Raw genomic sequence first — 6,000 nt, forward strand, 5'->3', positions numbered from 1 at the left:
TTGCCAGGGAGTTTGGGGAATGAGCAGTTATGAGTGCCTGTGTTCAATCCACCGTATTGACCAGATTCACTGTTCTCATTCCAAACAGACAGATTTTCGTAATTCCTCCCAGACCTTTCAAGTTGGAATCTTTGGGGGAAATATCTAGTAGTATGTATTTTTGAAAAGGTTCTCAGGTGATTCGGATGAAGCTATTGCATAAACCCACATTTGGAACTCATTACTCCAGCACTGTTCCCTCCCCCCCCAAAACCCCACCCCCACCCGACTAGCACACACTTGATGGTTATCCTTAAAGTTCCAATGAACTAAAAGTAAGTGAGTGAGGGAAAAGACAGGTAAATTCTGACATAAAAAGGGACAGGCCTTGAGCGATCCAGGTTCATTTTGGAGAAGGCATGTCTTGATTGGGAATGTTGCTGGTAGTATTTCTCAGTGGTGAGCGGGTCAGGGAAGCAGAGGAAGAAGTATCAGAGTGCTTGGAGGACAGCCAGTTTGTTGCTAGGAGGGCTGGTTGTGAGATGTGTTAATAGACTTGGTGTCTAGTTGGAAGACAGAATAGAAATTTTCCTCCTCCAACTCTACTTCACCTTTTTTTCTCCCCTCCTTTCCCTATTTTATTTTCCTTAAACACACTTATAAAATAAAGGAAACCACATAGCCATTTGGAAATTTGGAAAGCCGAAAAACAAAAACGAAACAAAAGAAAAACCAAAAAACCCAAAAAACAAATCCAAAAGAAAATCTCAAATGAATGTGACCACTAGTGACAGTATTTATTCAAGAGAACAGTTTTCAAAACCAAAGAAATTTGTAGTACTGAAAACAGACACTGCAGCATGTAAGACAGTTATGATTTCCATATTGGATAGATCATGATCTTGTTTTAAGAGTGGTTCATGGGGCGTCTGAGTAGCTCAGTCACTTGAGTGTTTGGCTCTTGATTTGGGCTCAGGTCATGATATCATGGTTTGTGAGATGAAGCCCCAGGGTGGATTCTGCACTGACAGCATGGAGCCTTCTTGGGATTCACTCTCTCCTTTGTGCACTCTCTCTCTGCCCTTACCCTGCTCATATGCATGTGTGTACACTCACGGTTTTTCAAAATCAATAAACAAACATTAAAAAAAAGAGCGTTTTGTGCTGGTGGTTAAGTAAGAATTGTGGATTAGAAAGAGCGGGGAGTCATAAAGCAAAGGAGCTGGCAAATATGAGGAAAAGAGAAGAACCATAGATTAAGGAAAAGAGGGAAGGGTAGGTGTGGTGACTGTTGAACCAGATGGCACACAGCCAAGGATTCTCTTGAAGCCAGTTATGAGAAATTGTTAAACAGGAAAATGGGAGTGGGAGGGGGAGATAGAGGGGAGGGGGCCTTGCGGGGTGGGTAATGGTGGAGAGAACTTTTAAAATAGTTTTTAATTAATTGTCCACCATTTGACATCCACATTGTTGTATTCATTTGTCCTGGTAAGTAATGCTATTAGAACAGACAAAAATTGGTATTTGGTAAAACAGAATATATACTGAAGACTTAAAAAATTTTTTTAAAATGTTTATTTTTGAGAGAGAGATAGAGTGTGAGTTAGGGAGGAGCAGAGAGAGAGACACACACACAGAATCTGAAGCAGGCTCCAGGCTCTGAGCCGTCAGCACAGACCTGGATGTGGGGCTCAAACTCACGAACCTTGAGATCATATCCTGAGCTGAAGTTGGACACTTACGTGACTAAACCACCCAGGTGCCCTTATGCTGAAGACTTTTTGAAAATCTATAGCTAGGCAGTACTGTGGCATTTAAAAAGTCATGGTAGGGGCGCCTGGGTGGCTTAGTTGGTTAAGCGTCCGACTTTCGCTTAGGTCATGATCTCACGGTTCGTGGGTTCGAGCCCCGCGTCGGGCTCTGTGCTGACTGCCAGCTCAGAGCCTGGAGCCTGTTTCAGAGTCTGTGACTCCCTCTCTCTCTGACCCTCCCCTACTCATGCTGTCTCTCTCCTAGAAATAAATAAAACATTAAAAAAAAAAAAAGTCATGGTAGTACTTGGTATTGATCTAAATTTTAATGATAGATGAGTGTCTTAAATCTTATGCTACCAACTTGAACTGAGATACATATCCCTCTAGGCCCTACGGGGATGGCTAGTATTTTATAAAGTCTATGGATCATGCAGACAGGAAATTACTTTCTTTTATTCTTCCATACATTTTTCCTACATTTACAAGATGTAAGAAAAGTTACACAGTATTTTTGAAATCAGAAGAAATCAAGTGTTTATTAAATTTGTGGCAATGCAAAGTGATAATTAAAACAGATGGAAAATTTAACTGGATTTGCTGTAATTGCTTTTTTAAGCTTCACAAATACAGCATAGGTTTTTGCTACATTCATTTACTTCAAGTACATTCTCAAAACTGCTTTTCTTAGCACAGTGCTTGGCATATGGCAAGCACTTTTTAAGTTTCATGAGTGACTTGGTGAGAACCAAGAAAATTTTTGAAGAACTGGAAAGATTCTTATGTTTTCAGAGACTTGAGTTTATCATACGCATGTAATCACACACACACATATACACAATGTGAACCAAACAGTTCTAATTCACCATTAGACTTTTATCTGAAGCTACTTTCTGCAAATATGTAACAATTAATTTACCAGACACATCTTTCCTGATTTAGATTCCCTTTATATAAAGTTAGAGAAATTCTCAGGTTCTTGGAAAAGATAGGACTTGGCAGAACAATCCCCAAACTTGTATTTTGACTTTATCTAACCATTTAAATTTTTTTTTAATGTTTTATTTATTTCTGAGAGAGAGACACAGCATGAGCAGGGGAGGGTCTGAGAGAGAGGGAGACACAGAATCTGAAACAGGCTCCAGGCTCTGAGCTAGCTGTCAGCCTAGAGCCCGACGCGGGACTCGAACCCACGAACAGTAAGATCATGAGCTGAGCCGAAGTCGACGCTTAACCGACTGAGCCACCCAGGCGCCCCTTTATCTAACCATTTGATCCACAAACATTCATGGATTTCATTCACATTGGCAAGATATAACATTTAATATTCTTGGAAAATTGATTTCTATTTTAAGAGGTTAATTCACATATGCTTAGTTTGTGCAGTTAGCAGTTGCTACACAATACATACCAAACATTAAGCTTATTATCGTTTCTGATTCTATTAGAATGCTTTTTGTAGTTCAGCAATTAGGTATCATCTAATCTGAGATCATTTTTGAGAACAAATTAAAAACTAAAGTATAACGACTTAGCTTCATAGTCTCAATATTTTGGGCATAAGTATTTATGGGGAAATAGAATTTAAAACAAAATCTTCTCCCAATTTAGAAATCCTCTCCTCAAAAGTAGTGAAGGAATAAAACACAGGATTAAACCAGAATGTGATGTGCATTATTACAGACAATTAGGAAAGAGATTGTAAAGACAGAAAGAAATCTCAGCCCTCAGGCAGGCAGACAGAACCCATTACATATGTTTTCAAGATAAACAGTAACAAGTTATCAAGTAAGAGGCCTTGACAGTACCACTTGCACACAAAATTCATCCTAATCTTATTTGGTAATTGGAGTGACCATCTGTGTTAGCTAATTAGCTTCATCCAAAGGAAAATGAAACTTCTATCTTTAAGACAGAAGGTAGTTTTGCAAGTTGGAGTGATTTGTCTATTGAAGTTAGACTCTTAGTCTCCCATGGAAAGTGGGTGTTATCTCCCTTTGCTTTTTATGGCAGTATAATTGACATATAATATTATATTAGTTTTAGGTGTACAACAAAATGATTTGATATTTGTATATATGGCAAAATCATCACCATTGTATGTCTAGTTCACAGCTGAAACCAAACGATGAGGACTCTTAACATATACTATCTTAGCTACTCAAATATAGTATTATTAACTATAGTCACTGTGACATACATTACATCCCCATGGCATATCCATTTTGTAACTGGAAGTCTGTGTGCTTTGACCTCCTTCACCAATTTCAATCTCACTCCCCAGCCATCAATCTTTTCTCTGTATCTATGAGCTACCTTTCTTTCTTTTTTCGTTTCTTTTTTCTTTTCAAGATTTGACTTTAAGTGAGATCATATGGTATTTGTCTTAACCTGCCTCACATTTCACTTTGCACAATGCCACTAAGGTCTATCCTCAGAGTTACAAGTGTCAAAATTTCATTCTTTTTTATGGGTGAATTGTATTTCACACACACACACACACACACACTTTATCAATTTCTGGATGCTATGTCTGTCTCGTGATGTTCACATTTCAAAGCATTATCTCTCAAGTATTTAAAGACATTCCTGGGATGTAAAGCTGACAAAACTAGCTGACAGAGATCTAACTAGTTTTAGAAAGGATGTAGATACACTTCAAAGAAATAAGAAAGTTCTCAACAATTACAAGTTTTTTAAGGCAAATGTTCTGAGAAAGGGAAATCTCTTCCCACATCTTTTTTTTTTTTAATGTTTTTATTTATTTCTAGGAGAGAGAGAGGGAGAGAGACAGCGTGAGCAGGGGAGGGTCAGAGAGAGAGGGAGTCACAGACTCTGAAACAGGCTCCAGGCTCTGAGCTGGCAGTCAGCACAGAGCCCGACGCGGGGCTCGTACCCACGAACCGCGAGATCATGACCTAAGCGAAAGTCGGACGCTTAACCGACTAAGCCACCCAGCCGCCCCTCTTCCCACATCTTTAAGAGGAAGAATTAAGCCTCTTATTTAAAATTTTTATTTGTCTTTACAGCATATTTTGCTTTCTTTGACTTTGAAATAGCAGACAAGTCCAATGTTAAGGTTTCTCACTGTGTAGGGCTATTGACTATAGTGAAACAACCCTGTTGAAAAAAATATTCACCATTCTTCTTTGGCTCCCATGTAATTCAAAAGTTTTAGAGGGGGAAGGTGGAGATGGGGTTGACGTTAATTTCCTCCAGGCAAAGAATGTGGTTCAACCAATGTACAAGATACAATGCCTTAAAAAGTCGGCTACAGGTACACACCCTCGAATAGTGACTAATAACACCTATCATACTGTTACAGATCACGTAGTGATCTTTGTTTTGGTCACATTAGTCATTTTCCACTAAATTCTTTTGGTGAAGGACGCTTCTGAAACAACCCTCCCTGGAAGAACAAAGCAATTTGGGTTCTTTGCGCATTCTAGACTCTGGAAGAGGTTAAGGGCTTATTATTACAGGGCATCCCTGCAACCTGCTGTACGCCTAACCGTATCCACCACAATTCCAGCATTGAGTGCCTAACCCTTTTTTAAAAGACAGTCTCAGGCACTGGGAATTAATGAGAAAGACTCAGTTCCTGCTTTTGCTGAAAACCATTCCCAAAGTATCAATGTTAAAACAGATGCAACTAAAAGGTACAGGAAAAGGTGACTGATTCCGAGGGTGAGGTGCGTACTGAGAGGTACGGAATCCGCGACTCCCCAAAGCCGCTTCCGTTCCTGGAGATTTCAACTCCCGGGATCGCCTAGCACCCCGCGGGCACACTTAACATTTTAATCACGCCTCCGCCCCCACCCTCCGAATTCCTTTCCGGCTGCCTACCCGCCGGGTAGTTAGTCCCTTCCAGGCGGCCCCAGCTTATCACCCCCGGCCCGGCCACTTCCCGGTCGTAGCCAGGCGAGCCTCCCAAAGTTTCCTGTGACGCCGCAGTCCGCCTCCGGCCCCATCCCGCCCTCACTCCCACCCCCGCAGCCCTGGACTCCGGGTAGAGAGGAGCGGGTCACAGGAACGAGGAGGGGAGCGCGAACTGAAGACCTCGGGACCCCCACCGCGCCGGAGGGCGGGCCCAGAGAGCGGCGGCCACAACTCGACCCTTCCCTTCGCCGCGCCGGCAGCCGGGAGCCCGCGTGCGCCCACCCGTCCCGGAGCCTGAAGCCCACCCCTCCGGGTCCAGGGCCAATTGGCCGCGCCCCGCCTCCTGGGAGGTGGGGGAGGAGGGGGTTGGGGGCCGGGCGGCTGCGCCCGC

This window comes from Crocuta crocuta, unplaced genomic scaffold (genome assembly GCF_008692635.1).
Source record: "Crocuta crocuta isolate KB4526 unplaced genomic scaffold, BGI_CrCroc_1.0 scaffold131, whole genome shotgun sequence".
NCBI lineage: Eukaryota > Metazoa > Chordata > Mammalia > Carnivora > Hyaenidae > Crocuta > Crocuta crocuta.